Genomic DNA, 22,466 nt, shown 5'->3' with positions numbered 1-22,466 from the left:
CATGGGGAGAAAGTCATGAGTTCCGTGCTTTGCTTTCTTCTCCTCTGGAATTCCGCCGCTCTCCTTGATATTGAAACTGCACTCCTTGGTAGGTGAACTTGGTCCTGGCTGGGTTTCTCGTTGATCTTCTGGGGGAGGGGCCTGTTGTAGTGATTCTCAAGCGTCACCCAGGCGGAGTTGCACCGCCCTTACCCAGGCCGGGCTGAGTAATCCGCTCGGGTTTGCTGGGTTTGCTTTCGGGAACTTTTGTTCCCTGAGCGCTTTCCGTAGAGTTCTGGAAGATGGGAATGAAGATGGCGGCCTCCCAGTCTCTGGCCCGGAGGAGCCGAGAGCCCGGGGCCCCACTCCTCAGTGCGCCCTCAGAGAACAGCGCCCAATTACTCCCGTCACCCTGGCCTCTGGCCGTGCTCGAGCTGACCGAGCCTGCGACCGGTTCAAGGTAACCCCGAGCTGAGAGTCACTCCTCGGCTCTGTCTCTGTAGCCGGCTTCCCTGTTCTAATACCTGCGAGCTCTGCGACACTCAGACACCCCTGATCCTTCTGTGACCCTGTGGGACCTGAGGCCGTGCTGACCCTGCGTGGGCTTCACCCCAGTTAATCCTCTGGAGCGATGTCCCTCAGTGGAACAGACTTTTAAAAGTCCGATTTTGTGCTCCGTTGCTCCGCCGCTGGCCGGGAGCCGTCCCCTCCCCCCACGGTCTATCTTCCAGTCGCTTTGGATTCACTTCTCCGCCAGTCCTACCTTTCAGATAGTGGTTGATTTTCTGTTTCTAGAATTGCTGTTCTTCTTCTCTTCGATCTCCCGTTGGATTTGTAGGTGTTTGCAATCTTTAGATAAGCTATTTAGCTGATCTCCCGCTACCTGAAGTAGTCTCAGCTGCTACTTCTCCGCCATCTTGACTCCTCCCTCCCTGACCACTTTTGATTAAGAAAACTGTAGAGGGGTGCCTGGGTGGCTCAGTGGGTTAAGCCTCTGCCTTTGACTTAAGTCATGATCCCAGAGTCCTGGGATCGAGCCCCACATCAGGCTCTCTGCTCAGCGGGGAGCCTGCTTCCCTACTTCTCTTTCTGCCTGCCTCTCTGCCTACCTTTGATCTCTGTCTGTCAAATAAATAAAATCTTAAAAAAAAAAAAGGAAAAGAAAACCGTAGAGAATTAGTAACTGACACATGCAAAAGCCAAGTGGTGACATTTATCAATTTTCCAGAGTCTTGCTTTGTGGGGGTGTCTGAATGCATTACTGGCCATCTCCGCTCACATTCACTGGAATAGGTTGTGGCAGAATTTAATACACAGCTCGCTTTTTCCTGTATTTCTTTGTAAACTCTTAAGCATTCTTACAGAAATTTTTTAAGGTTCTTAGAGGATTCTTCAGCTGGGTGAGCCCAATGTGGGTGCTTGGGCTGGGGGTCGTTCACCAGTGCTATGGGGGACTGGATTACTTGGATGGTTTTGGTTACTGGCTTCCAGTTTTCAGTGCTACGTACTGGCAGAAAGACCTACCCCTTTTCGTGGATGTCTGGGTGATCTTTGTTTTAAACGTGATCTTCAGTGGTTTGAATGGGTACTCTGCTGGAAAGTTGATTTTGATTCTGAAGGTCCCCTTATCATATGGAGGGCTGTCAGGAACAATAAGCCCTTGCCAAGGCAATAAATTAGCTTCGTCAACCTGGATATTATGGGAGTTTTTCATTTCACATTTGCATATTTCTTTTTTTTTTTAAATGTTTTATTTATTTGATAGAGACCACAAGTAGGTAGAGGCAGGCAGAGAGAGGGGAGGAAGCAGGCTCCCCACTGAGCAGAGAGCCCGATGTGGGGCTCGATCCCAGGACCCTGGGATCATGACCTGAGCTGAAGGCAGAGGCTTTAATCCACTGAGCCACCCAGGTGCCCCCACATTTGCATATTTCTTCAAGCTCCTTCATCAGCCTCCTACTGGCTGCGATCTTGGATCTTCTGCTCTGCCTAAGTCACATCTTCTTTATCCATTTATCTGCTGAAGGACATCTCAGCCCCTTCTACAATTTGGCTATTGTGGACATTGCTGCTATGAACACTGGAGTGCAGGTGCTCCTTTATTTTACTACATCTGTATCTTTGGGGTAAATATCCAGTAGTGCAATTGCGGGGTCATAGGGTAGCTCTGTTTTATATTTCATGGGGTGCCTGGGTGGCTCAGTGGATTAGGCCACTGCCTTCGGCTCGGGTCATGATCTCGAGGTTCTGGGATTGGGCCCCGCATTGGGCTCTCTGCTCAGCAGGGAGCCTGCTTCCCCCTGACTCTCTGCCTACTTGTGATCTCTCTCTCTCTGTCAAATAAATAAATAAAATCTTAAAAAAAAAAAGAATATATTTTTAAAAATTTTATTTATTTATTTGACAGAGAGCGAGCAAGAGAGGGAACATGAGCAAGGGTAGCAGGAGAGGGAAAAGCAGGCTGCCCGCTGTGCAGGGAGCCTGATGCAGGGTTCAATCCCAGGATCCTGGGATCATGACCTGAGCCAAAGGCAGATGCTTAACAACTGAGCCACCCAGGCGCCCCTAGGATTTTAATGGATTTCTGTCTCAATTTAGATTTTGTTTGTCTTTAAAAAACTGTAATTTACCTCAATTTTTTAAAGATAATTTAATTGTGTATAAAATTCCAAGTTGACCATCTTTGTGATCATCATTGCTTTAAATATTATTTCTGCTCTCTGTCCATTCTGGGACTCCAATTACCCATATGTAAGACTGCTTGATACCATCCCACAGGTTACTGATGCTGTTAATTTTTTTTCAGTCTTTTTCTTTTTAATATATATATTTTTTAGTGCTTTATTTTTTGGTAGTTTCTATTGCACTGTGCGTAGTTTAAATCTCATGTTTCTTTCTTCTTCTTCTTCTTCCTTCAATATTTTATTTATTTACTTGACAGAGAAAGAGTGCACAAGCAGGAGGAATGAGTAGCAGGCAGAGTGAGAGGGAGACAGAGCCCCAATAAGGACTTGTTCCAGGACCCTGGGATCATGACCTGAGCCAAAGACAGATGCCCAATGGACTGAGCCACCCAGACATCCCTAATCTCACATTTCTCTAGCAATTGTTGTCTTTGCTGTTAATGTTAATCAGTGAATTTTTCTTTTGATAATATACTTCTGACTCTAGAAGTTTTGGGGCCTTTAAAAGTATCTTTTATTTCTCTTGTCAACATGTTCATGTTTTTTCCTTAAATACTAGAATATAGATGTAATAGCTGTTTTCAAATCCTTGTGTTCTAATGTTTTGTGTTCTATAATCCTTGTGTTCTATAGTTTTCTTTCTGTTTCTATTGATTAATTTATGGGTCACATGTTCCTACTTCTTGACTGTCTAGTAATTTTTAATTGAATGCTATACACTGCATATTTGATTTATTCAGAGTATCAATTTTGTTATCTTCCTTTAAAGAGTGTTGGGCTTTGTTCTTGGAGACAATTAACTTGTCCTTGTTCAGCTTAATCTTTTCCAGTCTTACTGTAAAGCTTTATTAGGTCAGGCATAGTTAGCTTTTACTTTAGGAATACTTTAGTTCCACTACTTTTGGGGTTAGTTTTACTTTAATTTTCACTAATTTTGGACCTTTTGGGGTCCCTTCCGAATTCCCTGGATAGTCACTGAGAACTCTTCCCACTTGTTGTTGGGAGTTTGAAAGATTCTCAGATCTGTGCCAATCTGGAAACCATTCTGCTCATAGATCCCTTGTTACTCTTGGCCTTATCTCATGGAAGTTCACTTTACACATATGCATGTTCTATAGAGATTCCAGGTTATCTCAGTGTAGACTTTGAAGTTCTTTCTTTGTGTCTAACTACTCTCCTTTCTAGAAATGTTCCTTGCAACCTCCAGCCACTTGAAATACCCTGAACTTCAATCTCTGTTTCCTCAATTTAGTGAGACCTCCATGTTTGGGACCCTCCCACCCTCTGCACCAGAGCCCATACCTGCTCTGTGGTTAGGAGTCTGCCTCTAATTGGAAACCTGGGCAATCATTGGGATGACCTCATTAATTTCCCTTCTTTCATGGATCACAGTTTTGCATTTCTCATTATCCAGTGTCTGAAGCCTGTTTCATAAGTTTTGTCCATTGTTCTACTTTTTTAAGGTGGAAGTTAGACTTGATCTCTGTTACTCCATCTTGGCCATCTCTTAATAAAACAAGACATCTCATGTAATACAGAATTTAATTATTTGAATATTTAATCTGCATCAGTTCTGTCATCTTTGATTATTAAGGGTGTTTGAAGCTTATTTCCTAGGCTTTAGGGATTCATTGAAAGTTGACATTTTGGGTAAACCATCCTGTCTCTCCTCTGTTTGGTTCAGAAATGTTTGTCCCATCCAAAATGTCATAAAGTTATATTCTTTCTACTGGTTTCAGCAGGAATTAGTGTCATCCTATGACTTAGTCTTAATAAAGATATAATAGCCCCATAGTTTTGTGGTTTTGAAGTTGGTATTGATAGAGGAACCAAGAGGCAAAAATGGTTGTCTTTTTTTATTGCAAATACAGTAGTCCCACTTTTTCATAGGGAATATATGTCCTAAGGTCCCCAGTAGATACCTGATATGGTAGATAGGACTGAACTGTATGTTTTTTCCTATGCATACGTACCTATCTGGGTTATACACAGTAAAAGATTAATGACAATAACTGGTGATATAGTTGAACAATTAAAATAATATACTGTGATGTATGTGGATGTGGTCTCTCCCTTTTTCAAAATATCCTAGTACTCTGTATTCTTTTGGTAAATACCTAGTAGCACAGGGGTGCCTGGGTGGCTCAGTCAGTTAAGTGACTGCCTTTGGCTCAAGTCATGATCCCAGGGCCCTGGGATAGAGCCCTGCATTGGGCTCTCCACTCAGCAGGAAGCCTGCTTCTCCCTCCCCTTCTGTGATCTCTCTCACTTTCACTCTCTCTCAAGTAAATAAATAAAATCTTAAGGAAAAAAAAATACCTAGTAGCACAATCGGTGGATCATAGGGTAGTTTTATTTTGAAAAGGGTAGATATACACTGATGTTTACAGGAGCATTATCTACAATAGCCAAATTATGGAAATTACCCAAATGTCCATTGGCTGATGAATGAGAAAATGTGGGGTGTGTGTGTGTCTCACACACACACACACACACACACACACACACACACACACACACACAGGAATATTACTCAGCCATAGAAAGGATGAAATCTTGCCATTTGCAATGATGCAGATGGAAGTGGAAAGAATTATGCTAAGTGAAATAAGTCAGAATGAGAAATACCATATGATTTAACTCCTGTGGAATTTAAGAAACAAAACAAAGGATCACAGAGGGAAAAATGAGAGAAACCAAGAAACAGACTCTTAACTATAGAGAACAAACAGATGGTTAGTTACCAGAGGGGATCAAGGTAGGGGGATGAGTTAAATTAGGTGGTCGAGATTAAGGAGTACACATGTCATGAACATAGGGTATTGTATGTAAGTGTTGAATCACCAAATTGTAACCTGAAACTAATATTACATTGTGTATTAACTAACTAGAATTAAATAAAAATTTAGAAAAAAGGAAAAAAACCCCAAATATCTTAGTATTCTGTACTCACCTGTCATTTTCATGTGATGATGTGAGATGATAAAACGCCTACATGATGAAGTGAGTGAGGTGAATGATGTAGATATTGTGACACAGTGTGAGGTGACTAATGATCTTCCAGTGATACCTCAGAAAGAGGTTCATCTGCTTCCAGACCACAGTTGACCATTGGTAACTAAAACTACAGAAAGCAGGACCATGGATAAGGGAGGTGAGGCTATTGTACAGGTAACACTGCCTGATAGTTCCATCTAATCTTTTAGTAACTTGCCTATGTCTGCTAACTAGCTGTGTGAACTTTTAGAAGTAACTTACTCTTATACCTCAGCTACCTTATCTTTATTTGTAAGTATACTTACCTGTTAGAATGATTGTGAGGATTAAGGACTTAATATGTCAAGAGCTCAGAACCTAGTGATCACTTAATAAATGTTAGCTATTTTCTGGCTTCTTTACATATTTTTTTCTTAAAGCTTATGGCTCTACTTATACTTTTCAACCCTGTTTCCTGCTAGTTAAGATTTTAATGAAGTAAGATAATTAGGTCAAAAAGTATAGTAGATTCTAGGACAGGTTCAGGAAATATGTTAATACCTAGAAATATTTTCAGAGATAGCTGAAAGTATACTGATGACATTGCATGATTGTAGAATGCATAGCAGCCTACCATACAGTGTAACTTCAATAAGATGAAAACAGAGAGGGGGACAAACCATTCAGACACTACAACTGGATATTTTAAAAAGTAAAAGCTAAAGAGTTTACTGTGAAAATTATAATAAATTGCTATCCCTTATTTTTGGGTAGTGCTTCAGTGTATTTTTTCAGATACTATTTCAGTTGGCTCCTCTCCCTAAGCTTTAGGATAATCAAGAGTTACTTTAAGGGGTGCCTGGCAGCTTAGTCTGTTAGGCAGACATTTTGGCTCAGGTGGTGATCTCAGAGTCCTGAGATCGAGCCCCACCAAAGGCTCCCCGCTCAGTGGGGAGTCTGCTCCTCCCCCTCCTTCCCCTCTCCACCCCCCACTCCAGTGCATGCTGTCTCTCTCTCTCTCTCCAAAAAAAGAAATCTTAGAAAAAAAACACCAAAAACTTAGGGGTGCCTGGGTGGCTCAGTCAATTTAGCATCTGCCTTCAGCTCAGGTCATGATCTCAGGCTCCTAGGATGAAGCCCTGCATCAGGCTTCCTGCTTAGCAGGGAGTCTGCTCTCCCTCTGCCAGCTGCATCCCCCAGCTTGTGCTCTCTGTTTCTGTCTCTCTCTCTCTCTCTCAAATAAATAAATAAATAAATAAATAAATAAAATCAGTCTTTTAAAAAACAAAAGGAAAAAACAACAACCCCCCCCACTCATCTTGAAAGGTAGGTTTCCACAATGAATTCTGGAACACTGAAAAGAAATTAAAAAAAAAAAATTAGAAAAAAAGATCATTTGGATCACTAGGGAAAAAAAAAAGTTTCTGATTTTCATTAAGATATGATGACTTGCCCAGAGTTCTTATTTATATTTAGGAAGAAATTTAAATTGTTGAGTTTTTAAAGATTAAACTGTCCTGGCTGGTACAGCTTATTGATGTTTGTTTAACTTAAGATTTTAATTCCAATGTCTGTAATTCAGCAATAGTGATAACTTTGGTCTTGACAGCTTTCAGCTCTGGAATAGGAAATAACATATTTGATTTTCTGAGCCTTTTGGGCATCTAGTATTTTTGAACATTATACTAAAAAAATTAATAAAATACCTCTTAAAAAATAAACTGATACTAAGGAAGTAAGGAGAATAAAAACATTTTTCTACATATTTTCCCTTTTTTTAAACTTATAAAACTCTTCATGTATTTAGTAAAAGATTCAGGTTAAATGAGCACTCGACCTCTAATGGATAAGAAAGGTGGCATTTTTAATACTTCTACTAGTCAATTTTGAAAGGCAAATATTTTCATGATTAAAGAGTTTGGCAATTCAAATTATTACTGAAGTTTTATGAATAAAAAAAAGGATGTATAATTTTGATTAGGATAAAAGAAGCTCCTTTCTGATTCAGTAAAAATGATACTTGAATACTTCTACCTTTAAATCAAGTTTATTACAGTTGGGGCTCTCACTTGGCCAGTTAGAACTGATCAAACGTAGCGTGTATAATCTGTCAATTTTATTTTTTGGACTTCGTACACTGGGGCTAAGTAGGCCCCAGTGACTATGAATATGACTAATATTCTTTAAATGATATCATCTCCTACACAGCACTGCTGAACTATTTCATAATGGACAGCTGGACTGATCCAGGCCAACATAATGGGGGAAGGGTTTGTCTTGAATGATCTGTCAGCCTCTTTGGTCAAGATCCTGCATTTCAAGGCTTTCCTTCTCTTCCTCTGGAACTGACTCTCCTCCATCCTTTGTTCTAGTTCATTTTGGCCAGATAGCATTTGGAGTGGTAATTCACAGTAAGCTATCAATAGCTTAGAATTATTTTCGCAGTGAATAAATTTATATTTATATATTTATATCTTAAAGAGGGTTTAGCAAAAGGACACAGCCCCAGAGAACCCCAAATGGTAGAATTTTAGGTGTTAAAATGGGGAGAATTTTTGGTCTTTGGGTATTGGAAGCCATGTTGTACCCATTCTATGAATATTAGTAAGTGGCATGGGCTAATAAATCCAATCCTGTTGGTAAGGAAAAAAAAAATTACTAAGAATCCTGGAAAGAAATCGTGGATCATGAACTAACAAATGCCTAATTGAACCAATAATTATTGAATTCCGACTATATGCTATATAGCTAGATGCTTGCCCATCTTAGACTGTGGTGGCTAAATTTTTAAAAGTCTAAGTCAAGACATATATAAAAAATCATTTTCAGATTTGTGTAGGCTTACATAAATAGTCTTCCTAGGAAATTAAACTTAAATCAGGGGTGCCTAGGTGGCTCAGTGGGTTAAGCCTCTGCCTTCAGCTTGGGTCATGATCTCAGGGTCCTGGGATTGAGCCCCATATCGAGCCTCATATTGGGCTCTCTGCTCAGCAGAGAGCCTGCTTCCTCCTCTCTCTCTCTCTGCCTACTTGTGATCTCTGTTTGTCAAATAAATAAAATAAAATCTTAGAAAAAAAGAGAAATGCCATAGACAGGATGACTTAAATAGTTAACACTTAGTTTTCACAGTTCTGGAGTCTGGGAGGTCTAAGATGAAAGTGCTGACTGATTAGGTTCCTGGTGAGGGCCCTCTTCCTGGTTTACATATGGCTGTTTTCTTGCTGTGCCCTCACAAGCCAGAGAAAAGCAGCAAGTTCTTTGGTGTCTCTTCTTAGAAGGACACTACTCCTGTACGAGGGTCCCATCTTCATGACTTAATTACCTCCCATAGGCCCAGTCTCCAAACACCATCCCGCTGGGGGTTAGGGTTTCAACATATGAATATGGGCAGGGGGCACAAACATGTGGTCCAAAATCTAGATATTTTCCTTATACAAAATACTGGTCCCATGGTTGCCTTGGGCAGTACATAGTGGTTAAGAGCACCGGTCTTAGAGTCCAGCAGATGCTGGGAAAGTGATCATTCTGAACTTGTTTTTTGCTAAATGCAGATAGTAATAGATCCATTCTCAAATGACAGTTATGAAGATTCAGTCGTATAAGGATATCCTATGTGTCATCTAGCATGGTACCAGAAACAAGGGAAATGCTCACTAAATTGTAGTTATTCTAATATGTTAATGTTACTATTTAATAAAAAATATTGCTTATGGGGGCATCTCTTGTATGGGAGGAAGGAGTCAAAGAGATGGTAGGAATAAAAATTAGCATAAATAAGCAAATTCAGGAGCTACTTTGTTGGTCAGTCACAGGGAGTGGAACAGCAGGTACAAGGCAGGGAGAAAAAGACACAGCATGGAACCAGCTACAAGGGGCCTTCAAGAAGGATGTGAACATAGGAGGCATGTGACTAAGGGAAGTTCAAGGTTTTTGTCAGAGCAGTCACTCTGCTGCTAGCTGCCCTGTCCCTGGAATCCCCACCTTATGATAATGACATTATAATAAGAAAGATGATGCCCAAATGGGGAAATTATAATTACAAGGGGAGTCAGACATCCTTTAATCAGCTCTACTTTGTGGGAAAGCTGGGTGGGGGGTGGGGAGGATGGGGTGGGTGGGTGGAGTAAGTAATGCAAAATGAGCTCTTGTAGGAAATTGACTTCGAAACAAAAAGGGTGTGTGGAGACTGTTGTTTAAGACCCTTGGATATTGCTAATTTCTTCCTTGACCTACTGACTCCCCTCGAGTTCGCACAAGTAATAAAGCGCACAGGTGTCTGTGTTTTCCTGTTCTACTTATTGGCATTGTCAGCTATTTAAAGAAACAGACGGAGAAAAGGTCAAAGTGTTTTCTTCTGATTCCTAGAGGAGGTTAGTGCGTTTTAGGGCAGCCTCAGAAGACGGTTAGTGTTTTGTTCCTCATCCTTAACTTTGCCTGAAAAGGATGGGCCCACCCAGAGCAAGGAATAGAGCAGGGAGTCAGTAATCATGATTTGTTTCATGTACATACACATGCACACATGTGCATACATACGTGTATATAATGTGAGCTAATGTCTTTGGTAGGAGCGGCACATGGAACCATGATCCTTGGGCTTAGAATTTTGGATCTATTTGGAGAAAGTACACAGAACGGAATTGCATGAGCAGCACATCTGTATGGTCAGTGTAATGTGGAGTAAAATTGCATCCTGTGTCTTGCTGTTTAAGGGAATGTGTAAGTCAGGAGGGATGAGTCAAAGACCTCATGTTTGTATTGCCTTAGAGTCTCCCTTCCCCATTAGCAACTTGGTAAAGATGCAATAAACACTTCTTTCTCTTGGTTCTTTTCAGACATTTTCTCTGCTTACCTTGTATTTCAGCTTCTCTTGTCCTATCCCAGACACTAACACCTTGACCTCATTTCCTGCATGTCTCTCTGGTCTGTCACTGCAGCATGGAGACATGTTTTATATTCATAATCTTGCCTTTTATATTTGATTTCCTAGGAGACTTGCCATATTGCAGAAGTAGAGCTATAGTCATGGTATAAAGGTAAAAGGGGCAAGGTAGCAATTGTTCCAGACTTAACTCTTGATTTCTCTTATCCTTTAAGAGAAAACTTAAGACATCTGGAGACAGTTTATGTTCAGCCTTCTTCCTGCCTATTCTAGAAAGTAAGTTTGAAATGGCTCAGTTCTGTAATGGAATGGGAGTTCTGTAATGCTCTAAGTTAGATTAGGAGAAGTGACCTTTTGATATTCATTGGATAAATCCATACTGTAGGGGTAATAACTCTGCTACCTGCCTTCTCTGTAGTTTTTGCTTTTCTAACCATATATCAGCTCTATTTTTCTAGTGTCCTCTGCTGTGTAATCTGGGAGCCATGGAGTGGGGTGACCCACAATCAGAAAGAGATTAATTGAAATGAGGTTTTCAGAACTGAGTATAGCCAGCCTTTGGAAAGGAGGGCTTCAAAATGGGAGGAGAACCAATAAATGTTTTTATGCTTTGCCCTGTACCAGCTCTCTCTTTGGAAAATTCCCATGCTCTGTCCTGATGTTACTTAAACTCACAGCAGAGAGTCAAGTTTTTCTATTATTCTGCTCAGGTTGTAAGGGGGATCTTTAAGTGTAAAGAAGCAATAACAGAGATGTGTGTTTCATCTGGGGAAACTGAGAGTCTGTTACCCTGATTACAAAATGTGACATTTTGTAACATTCCTGAAAACTGTCCCTTCATCTGCTGCATCTTTTCTGGGTGATGGGTTGAGTAGTCCTGGGAAATTTGCTTTACTTTTCTTGTGAACCTTTCTTTAGAAGAAGAGGAAGTTAGAGCTGGGATGAGGCATCCTTTAATTCTACTAAGAAGTTTATTTCAGTGTTATTTACATGCAAAATAAACTCTAATAGATTCTCTTTGTAATCAAGGTAAATACCTAAATATACAGAGTAAAATATGAGTCGTCATTTACCACTCCAATTCTTTTCTCCCTTAGTCCTCTTGATGAAGTGAACACCTTGTATTAGTCACCTATTCATGACCTCTGCCTGGATTTAGGCTTCTTCTGAACCACATACACTTTCTAGTGAGTCTTCTTGCACATCACATTGTCATCTGCAGTTTTCTCCAGGTTTGGATCTCTTAAGAACTGATTCTAAATGCCTTTTATATTTAAGGAGTCCTGGAATTTCTGGCTCACCCAGAGCTTAAATGCACAATTTCTTATCCAGGAAATAGTACCCAAAGAAGGTGCAATGCTACAGATTTATTTTGTTTTAATAACTTTTATATTATTTTACAGAATTTTGAGAAGGCAGGATGGTGGTTGCTTATGCTTATTCTATATTTGACTTAATCTCTCCATCTAAATTTAGAGATGAGGTTAAGATAGTGTAGATGACTTGCCTATAGCTGCACTGTGTGCCTAGAGTGGAGTCTGTTAAAATAAATCAGTAAAAGGGCTTAAGCCAAGACTTCAGTGAGGTTCTCTGAGCCTTGGTTTCATACTCTTTCCATGGCAAAACACTGACTCTCTAAGTTTTCTATAAATTGTGAGCATTTCTAGGCTGGTCAGTGTTATTTGAGAGGTAGATATTTAAAACATAAGATTCTGGTTGAAGGAGCTATGTGAATTAGCATAGACTTGCAGTAACATAGTTAAAAAAATTAGCCAAGACCCAGGAGAAATTAGCCTCCAGACAAGTAAGGATGTTAACAGAAATCAATAATGCAGTTGGGAGCTCATGTACAACTCTTGGCTTTCTATATTTTCCCTCTGACACTTTGAAAATGAAGGTAATGCTATTCACTTCTATCTCCCATTACTGAGTAGTTTGAACCTATAACACTGACTTAGCACAAATGAAGCCAATGAGCCAAAGGCAAATTTTGATGTTCCTCACAACAAATATATTAAATAAACTGCCAAGGGAAGTGTATGGATTTGAAATGAGGGGGTTTTCTGTAGACTTGAGCTAAACTCTGCTAACCTACGATTGATAAATCCATTCATTCAACAAATATTTATCGAGTGCCTACTACATGACAGGACTTGGGGACATAGAATCCTCAGAATCTGGAAGTGAACAAAATAGATGTGGTTCTCTTAAGGCTTTGAATTGAATATGGATATAAGATGGACATTCGATGGATAATGGCACAAGTAATTGGGTACAGTTGTATTCAGTGATATAAAAATGAAAAGAGCATGTTAAGATAATTGAGCCTATCCATGCATGGAGAGAAGTCAGTGTGGCTGAGACAGAGATATAGGACTTGGGTCACGTATTTTCTTAGTATATCTTGTCCAATGGCCTTTAACAGAGATCTGTAGAGAAATCCTAGGTATTCTAGCATTGAGAAGACTATAAGGAGTATAGGTTTGACTGGATGTATTCTTTCCTTCAGAGTTTTCCTGAGAAAGAAAATCAATTTTCAGAGTACAATGGGTGACATTAGCCCTATTCATATTCATCCAAAAGCCAAACAAAGTAGACCATCTACACTGTTGAAGCCTGAGTGATATCTTCTAGGATTTCAGTAAGCAGTGCTTCCTCTGTCCCAAGTGGTGTTTTTCTTCTACAGAATTTTGCTCAGAGTAACTTGGTAATCTATATACCGGGTTTAATTTATTCTGTTTAGGCACTAATCACAAGCTGCATTATTTATGTGGGAATCATTTTGAAGTCTGTGCTTTGTACCTTCCAGACAAAATTAGAATTACAGTATGTAAACTGCACAGGGAAAGGAAATCTCTTCCAAATTGGATTCTCTGTGAGTTTAAATGTGGAAAAGTAGGTGCTATTTTTGTCATTTTATTTTTTTTGAATAAATTTAATTTTAGAATAGTTTTAGATTTACAGAAAGATCATGCAGAAAGTAGAAAGGGTTCCCATATACTCCACACCAGCTTTAACCTCTTATATTAATTAATATGGTACATTTGTCATACTCAGTAAGCAAATATTGGTAAATATTATGAACTAAAGACCATACTCTATTTAGATTTCCTTAGTTTCCATCTAATGTCGTTTTTCTGCCCCAAGATCCTATTCAGGATCCCTCTTTATACTTAGTTGTCACGTCTCCTTGGGCTTCCCTCGGCTGTGATGATTTCTTAGACTTTCCTTGTTTATGATGACCTTGACAGTTTTGAGGATACTGGTCAGGTGTTTTCTAGGCTGCTCCTCAGTTGGGACATGTCTTACATTTTTCTCATGATTAGAATGGGGTTATAGGTCCAGGAGGAAGACCAGAAGACCACAGAGGGAAAATGCCATTCTTATCACATCAGATCAGGGGTATAGGTTGTCCACATGACTCATCACTGTTGATACGAAATTTGATTGCCTGCTTGAGGTCGTGTTTGTCAGGTTTGTCTGCTGCAAAGTTACTCTCCCTACACCATTTTGTCCTTTACCCTTTGGGAGGAAGTCACTATGTATGGGCCATACTTAAGCAATGAGGAGTTTGGATCCTCTTCATTTAGCCCGGAGTATCCACATGCATTATTTGAAACTCTGCCCAGCAGCTCTCCTTTCTCCCTTTCTCCTTTCCTATCTCCCTTCGTCCTTTCCCTCCCCCACCCCTCCCCCCTTAGTTTCTTCTCCCCCTGCCCACTCCTCCCCCCACCCCTGTCCTTCCTCCCTCCCTCCCTTCCTTTGTTCCTTCGTTCCTTCCTTCCCTTGTATCACTATGGATTTACAAGTATTTATACTTAAGATTATAATTCGGTATTACTTCGTTGCATAAATTGTTTATGTTTTGGCCATTGGAAGCTCTTTCTGCTGGTTTCTGTGTCCCTTGATGTGCCCTCACTATTGTAAGCTTTTTAGAATAATCTGTTTTGCTTGTTTGTTTTTTGTTACAAAGAATGCTCTGTTTTTTGCAGCCATTGATGTGCAATCTGCTATAAATCTTAAGGTAAAAAGACTCCAAACAGCCCACCCCCCTGCCCAAACTGGAAATATCTACACTGGAAAAAATATCTTTCTCTTTTGTCATGTTCTCCTTGACCTTGGGCCATCCCTGATAGGAGGTTCAAGTTTGTGAGTTTGTGCTTGGGGGACCTTTCCTGCACTTGTCAGGAAGAATCAAGATCAGCAGCTCTTTTCCATAAAGGGCCAGGTAGTAAATATTTTCAGCTTTGAGATCCAAAAGGTCTTTGTTGCAGCTGCTTGACTCTGCCTTTGTAGTATGAAAGCACTATAACAATATGGAAATGAATGGGGTAGCTATGTTCTAATAAAACTCGACTTAAAAAAGTAGATAGTGGTCTGGGTTTGGTCTGTGGCCTACGGTTTACCAATTTTGGATTAAGAGAACAGCCTCTGCAGACATGAGTTCAAGTCTTGTCATTTACTGACTGTGTGGTGATAGGCAAGTAATTTAACTTCCAGTAACTTCCAGCATTCCTCAGCTCAATGGAAGGTATAACAATAACATTAATGCCAGTCCCCTATAGCAATGGCTTAAATGATAAAAGTAGAGCACATAGCTCTGTGCCTAGCACATGGTTATTAGCTATTATTAGGGTGACTTTATAATTTACTGCTAAATCAAGACTTCTGGGAGGAAAAAGGGGTGATATGAATAATGATGCTGGGACAGTCAGTATGAACATCTGCCTGAGCACGTGTGGCCACATTAGCTGTGATTATTAGGATCCTCTCTCTCCTCTTCTAACACCTGCAATTTCCTGCAAATGTTCTGTTCTGCTACTTCTGATGGCAGGACCCAGCTTAGGCTGGGAAATTACCCTTCCTTCTTTGTTCTCTTTCTTTGATCTCAGGAAATGACCTGATTAGATGAATCTTGGACCTTATTACTCCATCTGACTCAGCTTAGATACTTTGTGTTAAAATGTGGTGAGTTTCTCCTCTAAGAATGGACATTTTGCAATTAAATGTGATGTTGCACACATAAGATTTTATAGTAGCCGTCCTGCCCCTCCTTCTGCTTTTACTGAATTTCCCAGCTCTTATCTTCAGATTCGTCATTTGCCATTTGCTTTGACCTCTGGTTACTGTGAGCCTTTTAGTCTTTGCCTTCCACGCCCTTTTATCTTGCCCTGCTCCAGCCTCTTGGTCTAATTACCCTCATTGGGAAAGAGTCTGTTATTTCCAGAGATTTAAGTCTTTTTGCTGCAATTAGTTATTTCTGTTGTCTTGGCATATAGAGAGAAAACAGAAGCCTGCCTGAGAGCAGAAGAGGAGACGTTTGCAATGTTTGTTAGTGTGGTTTTTGCTCTTGTGAGAGAGGGGGCCAAGCCGTCGTTAGAATGCTGGTTTCTGGGTAGCTCTAGACATATGGATGTAGATTCTTTAGCAGTGATGCCCAGAGATGAGCATTTCATCAAGGACTCCTGATGATTCTAATGCACTCCAAAGTTGGAGAACCACAGCATTAGAGAATGTCTGAAAAGGGAGTACAAATTACAAAAAGCTATTTGGAGTCTTATTTTGTAGACAGATGTTCCTAAAATCAAAGATCTCTCTTCTGTGCCAGAAACCACTACTAATACTCCAGCCCATGTGAGCTTTCAAGATATTTTCTCTCTGATTACCTTTATCTTTCTCTTTACTCAGCTATCTGTTGGCTAAGGGAAGTGATAGAGGGTCCTCTCATTGGACAGGGAGGAAATAGTTGGGGATGGGGTTTTAGAGAGGCCTTAGAGGGTGGGAGATCAGGCGCGTGAAAAAGCGTGAAGAAGTTTTCCCAAGTGGGGCTGACTTTGATGGGGAGTCAAGGATAGAGAACTGCATAAAGGAGAGTCAAGAGGGTAAGGGAAGGTGGAGTTAAGGGACAGGTGGAAAAATAGTTGAGGAAGCAAACCACAAGAGATGGAAGGGCAAGTTTAAGTCCAACTTGGGAAGTTTTAGGAGCAGGATTTGAAGTTCAGCAAATTCAGGGTTTTGTTTTTAAGGTATATGTTGGTTTGATAATCAAATATTTACCCAGATCATCTTCTTTGGTGTTTATTCAAAATGCAGTTATTTTGAGATAGGTATTTCAAAATGCAGTTATTTTGAGATAGGTATTTCAAATACCTTTAGTGATTTCACTGATTTAACATTTCCAAAAATCCTAATATTGTATTTGAGTAGGACCTGTGTTCATGTTTAGCGGTATTTCTTAGTCTCCTATGTAACCAACCTCTAATCTATGCATGTAACATGCTAGGCACTGTCGGGAAGACAGAAAAGCATAACTCATCGTCTTTATAGAGCTTTGGTTCCTGGGGACAATCAAGAAATGCATGCATGAAAAGTAGAGTAGTAATAAAGCATATGTGGGAGTGCCTGGATAGCTCAGCCGGTCAAGCGGCTGGCTTCGGCTCAGGTCATGATTCTAGGATACTGGGATCCAGCCCTGCATTGGGCTCCCTGCTCAGTGCATAGTCTACTTCTCACTCTCCCTCTGCCACTCCCCCAGCTTGTGCTCTCTCTCTCTCTCTCACTCTCTTTCTAAATAAAATCTTTTTTTTTTTTTAAGATTTTATTTACTTATTTGACAGACAGAGATCAGAAGTAGGCAGAGAGGCAGGCAGAGAGAGAGGCTCCCCGCCGAGCAGAGAACTCGATGTGGGGCTCGATCCCAGGACCTTGGGATCATGACCTGAGCCGAAGGCAGAGGCTTTAACCCACTGAGCCACCCAGGCACCCCTCAAATAAAATCTTAAAGAAAGTAAAGTGTATGCAATTATTAAATTATCTCATTCTTCTATTAAGTAGCTCAGAGGGGATGGCCTTTTGAAAGAGATGTCTTGGGATAGGCTTGAAAGGCTGAGCATAATGAATTAATAAAAAGAAAAGGAACATTTTAGATGGGCATATGGTCAAAAAGGTATGGAGTAAGCAGTATGCATCATTGGTGTGATGGACAAGTTGTTCCATCTGGTCAACACAGTAGATTGTATCTGGGAACAGTGGGAGGTAATGGGAAACATCAGCTTGGGGTCAGATTATAAAGGGTCTTTATTATTACTTTTTAAAGATTTTATTTATTTATTTGACAGACAGATATCACAAGTAGGCAGAGAGGCAGACAGAGAGAGAGAGGAAGGGAAGCCGGCTCCCTGCTGAGCAGAGAGCCCCACGCGGGGCTCGATCCCAGGACCCTGGGATCATGACTTGAGCTGAAGGCAGAGGCTTTAACCCACTGAGTACCCAAGCGCCCCTATAAGGGGTCTTTAAAGCCAGACTGTATATTCTGTTAAAAATCATAGGGGCCTAGAGGGGATTTAGATAGTAGAGGAATAATATGCTAAGAATTATATTGTAGAAACATTTTTTTTTTGGTGTAAGGTGATTAAAGGGTCTTTTAATAGTGTGATCCCACTAAGAGTTTGAGAAAGGGGACCATAGTGGAGGATAGAAAAGGGAGGAATGAAAAATGACAGAAGAAGAACCTGAATTCCTGGTGTTGTGTTAAGACTCTTGCATGATTTATCATCTTTCATCCTGTCAACGACTTGAAGTATTATTTTTATCCCTGTTTTAGGGGTGAGGAAACTAAGGCACTTTACATGTTAAAGACGCTTAACTAAAGAGTAAAGAGTATAGGACTGCATTGTCTGATATAGACACTAGACACATGAAGCTATATAAATTTAAATTAATTTAAATGAGAAACCAGATCCTTACCAGTCTGTGTTTCATTTCAAATGCCCAATAACCACACATAGCTAATGGCTACCAGATTGGACAACACAGATAAAGAATATTTCTGTCAATATGGAAATTCTGTTGGATTTGCACACTCTTAACTCCTGTGCCTGTGTTCTTAAACGATTCACTCTGTTACCTTTCATTAAGAAAAAACCCACTTTCTGATTGAGTAGCTAGCCCCAAGGAGGGGGGAATCAGATAGGACTGGTAGAACCTTTTGGTGGTTTCTTTCTCAACATATTAATGAAATTTATTATGAACCTAAATATCTTAAGTCTTTTCAGTGTGTTAGGTGAACTTTAATTCTATGGGGGGGAGATAAACTGGTATTAATTGAACGAAGTGTATCTCTACATGATAACAATGTGCCTTTGTCTCCTGAGAGAAGTGGATTACAATGTGTTTGCAGATGGGGCCTCAGTTGAATATTCCATTTGGCAAGTTAGCAGCTTAGAAAGAGAGCGTTAATGATGGTTTTGAGTTCTGTCCCCTCTCAGGTTTCTTCTTAAGTGGCTCTTCAGCTCAGTTCTGCACTTTTTTTTTTTTTAAAGATTATTTATTTATTTATTTGACAGACAGAGATCACAAGTAGGCAGAGAGGCAGGCAGAGAGAGAGAGAGGAGGAAGCAGGCTCCCCGCGGAGCAGAGAGCCCGCCGTGGGGCTCGATCCCAGGACCCTGGGATCATGACCTGAGCTGAAGGCAGAGGCTTTAACCCACTGAGCCACCCAGGTGCCCCAGTTCTGCACTTTTAAATGGGCTACAAAAGTATACTGAAAAGATGGATGGCTTTTCTCCCTGAGCACAATATTGCTAAGGCAAGGTTGCCAATTACACTGCTGTGTGATCCAGGATCTGGGATAATGTTAAACTGTAGAGACATTTATTTCCTATTTCAAATGAAAATGGAGCTGGTGTGTAGTTCTTTAGCTGTTAGGATAGCGATCTTGCATTTGCTGTAAACATAGACATCTAGCCAAAATGCTTTACTAATTTTTAACATAAGGTCTAACCGTTTTCTTGAAGAGAGTGCCTAGGAGGACCTGATCAGAATGTTCTGTTGGTGAATTGTTTTGGTCTGGGGGGTACTGTGCTGCCCCCTCTGGTTTGCATGGACAAGAATATTAGGCCTGTGATAAATTCAGGAGGCCTCCTCAACTGTGCTTTCTCTTAGTTCCAGGAAGACACTCAAGCAGCACGTTGGACTTGGTGAACATGTATTACATAAGACTGGCTTTTCAATTTTTGTTGCTTCCCTTCAGAATTCTTCTTTGCCAAGCTCTTCAGAGTATACTTTTGAGGTATGTGATTCTTTGTGTGGCTTTATAGCAGACAACAAGGCCCATTTCTGGGCGTAGTCAGAGAACTCTGACTTCTTATCCTTGGGAAGCTTCAAAACCCTTCCTGAGAAATGACGTTTTCTGAGGGTCAGAGTGTGGTCACGTTGAAAGGAGTATAACTTTGGTCGAGTCCTGGACTGTGAATATTTACCAAGCATCAGCTTGTTGACAAAGTGAATTGTGTTTAAGTCAAATGGGATGTTTTGCTTGTGGGTTTTTTTTGTTTGTTTGTTTGTTTTGTTTGTTTTTGTGCATTTGTCTGCTTCCTTCATCCCCCTCCCAAAGACGGGATATATGTATCCAAGCTTCCACCTTAAACTGAAAGGAGGGTCCCAGGCTCAGGATGGAGATGGTACAGGAAAATTTCATTTTGTTGAATGTACAAGACTAGAGTTTTTATTAGTGAGCCATTTTTCTGAACTCTTGCAATGGATGCTATGTTTTTAGTTAAACGGACTTACATGAACATACGCACCTTTCAACATAAAGGATTTTTGGAATTTATGTTGTTTTGTACTGGGGAATATCAAGGAATAAAATACCTTACTTGACACTAAGGAATTTGCTTTGGTTGGAAGCTGGTGGGTTGAGGGGAAGAAGCATGTGCTTCCTTGGTTGCTGATCCACAGGGGAGACCGAGAAGACTGTCCTAGTACTGCTAGGCATGTAGGATCCTTTCTGGACTGTCAGAGTTACCCCCATCACCACTCAAGACACCATGCAGAGGTTGCTATTTCCAAAACTGACACTGTCCTATTGGAAAGGAAAACAGGACATGATTATGTGTGGCCTAAAATTTGGGGAGAATAAGAAAATGGGGAAACCAAGAGCTACTTTATTGTTATCCACAACACTTATCTTTTCGGTTCCTTATTTATTTTTGAATTTCCTTGATGGGACCTCTAAGAGTTTACTGCACATCAAATTCTATTTAAAATTTTTATATCCTCTCTTTTTGACACTCATCATCTAACTATCAACCTTCTGGAAACCCAGAAACCAGCCATGGTAACATTAGTGAAATTACTTAGTCTCTCAGATTCTTTGTCTATAAAATGGGATAAAAATTTAAAAAATGGAATGAAGATCCTGTTGATCTGATAGTATATACATCAGTCAGTTAGGACTGCTAGAATAGACTACTAGAGGCTGGCTGGCCTAAACAATTTATTTTCTCACAGTTCCATAGGCTGGAAGCCCATAGTTAAGATGCTAAAAAGGTCGGTTTTTCCTCAAGGCTCTTCCTTCGGTTGCAGACAGATGCCTTCTTACTGTATCCTCATGAGGTCCTTTCTCTACATGCCTCCTTGTTGTCCCTTCCTCTTCTTAGAAGGACACTAGTCTTGTTAGGTTAGGACTCCACCCTTATGACCCCATTTAACCTTAATTATCTCCCTAAAAGCCATGTGTCTACTTATAGTCACATTGGGGGTGACTCCACATCCAAACTTTGGGAGACACAATTGAGTTCATAATAGCATATTTTCAGGATTAAATGAGGTCATGTATGTGAAGTGTTCTCCAAGTGTCTAACAAACAAGAGAACACTCATACACTGAGCAAGTCAATTAACTGAGTGCCTGCGGATGCCAGGCACTACTCCCATGCTAGAGATACTGTGGTGACAAAACAGATGTAAAGATGTGTTGTTGTGGAGTTGTTGTTGTGTCACAGTTGGTTATCATTAGCAAAACAGTAAACAACTCATACAAACCTTACTCTGGTTGCCTAGAGAATTTTATTGGTGTTCTGGTTGGTAGAGTATAGCTAGAATGCTGGAGCAGAAGAAGGTTTGGACTAAATTGGGAATTTCGAGTATCTTCTGGCTCTGGCTTTAACTGTAGACCTTGACAATTCCTTGACTTCTTGGGGCCATTTTTCTTGGCCTGCTCCCTTCGTGAAAGGAGACTGGAAACTGTTTTGTCAATGATGTCTCTTCTAGAGAAATCTGTAGAAGTTCTTGGAGGCATTCATATTCAAGGTTACACCTGTCTCAGGCTTCATATTTCAGAATGCATTTATAGAAAACGTTATAAGGGTCCCCAAAGTATTTTTCTTGTATACAATGGCTTCAATTACTTTGATTTTTAAATCCATACTTGGCATGTGATACATAAATCTCATCTGAAAGGCGGGTGTTCAGGATGAGAAAAAGAAATCAGGTTGATGCTTTGAATATCCAAGCCCATTAACTTTTACTTTAAAATTCAGTGCTATGTTATTGAATTGATTGTATGTCATAACTATACTGAGCAGAAAACTAACTTCCCAAAATGAGATTTCATGGAAATTCAAAAACAATAAGCATGAGGTGGGTATTTACAGGATGTCCACATTTTCATAACTTTGGCAGACATGGATGTTTCATATATTAGAGACAATTTCCTGTAAATGAATTTCCATTTAAAGTTAGTTCATATCCATTTGGTTGTGTTCCTCCCATCCCAAGCCATCTGCATGATCTTTTATAAATGGCATATATCATTTTTATTAAAGCCTTTTGCATCTTCTAACTTTTGAAACAAATGATGAACCCAAAATCTCTGAGGATTTATGGTCTTAGACTAAAAACACAGCAGGTTTATAGGTTAATTTAACAATTTCTAAGCCACACCATACATTGTCTGGATATGTGCATAGTTCTTACTTGAGGCCCTTGTTGTTAGATCTTTCATAATTGTCAGCATCGTGAGAATTACATCATGTCTTAGCCAGATGACTAGAAACAGGCATGGCCACACTTTGTTTCTCTAGCTGTCTCTGTTCTTTCATTTTGGTTTCTTATTTTCCTGATTTCTTTCATTCTCTTTTCCACCTCTCAATCTGAATTGAGAAATGT

The 22,466-nt window shown here is 40.2% G+C and overlaps 1 long non-coding RNA gene and 1 pseudogene across 1 annotated transcript in view; one reads left to right on the top strand and one right to left on the bottom strand.

Annotated features, from left to right (window-relative positions):
- Positions 1 to 1,285: 1,285 nt before the first annotated feature.
- On the bottom strand, positions 1,286 to 4,158 carry LOC125104290 (ubiquitin-conjugating enzyme E2 L3-like; annotated as a pseudogene).
- A 1,613-nt stretch (positions 4,159 to 5,771) lies between these two features.
- LOC125109292 (uncharacterized) overlaps positions 5,772 to 22,466 on the top strand; it is an 86,174-nt gene continuing 69,479 nt past the window's right edge. Inside the window, exon 1 of the long non-coding RNA XR_007130175.1 lies at positions 5,772 to 5,834. This is a non-coding gene — a long non-coding RNA (uncharacterized LOC125109292). The remainder of the gene's footprint in view (positions 5,835 to 22,466) is intronic.

The sequence above is a fragment of the Lutra lutra genome, chromosome 1 (genome assembly GCF_902655055.1).
Source record: "Lutra lutra chromosome 1, mLutLut1.2, whole genome shotgun sequence".
NCBI classification, from domain to species: domain Eukaryota; kingdom Metazoa; phylum Chordata; class Mammalia; order Carnivora; family Mustelidae; genus Lutra; species Lutra lutra.
The sequence above is the reverse complement of the archived record's forward strand: the minus strand, read 5'-3'. Positions and strand labels throughout refer to the sequence as shown.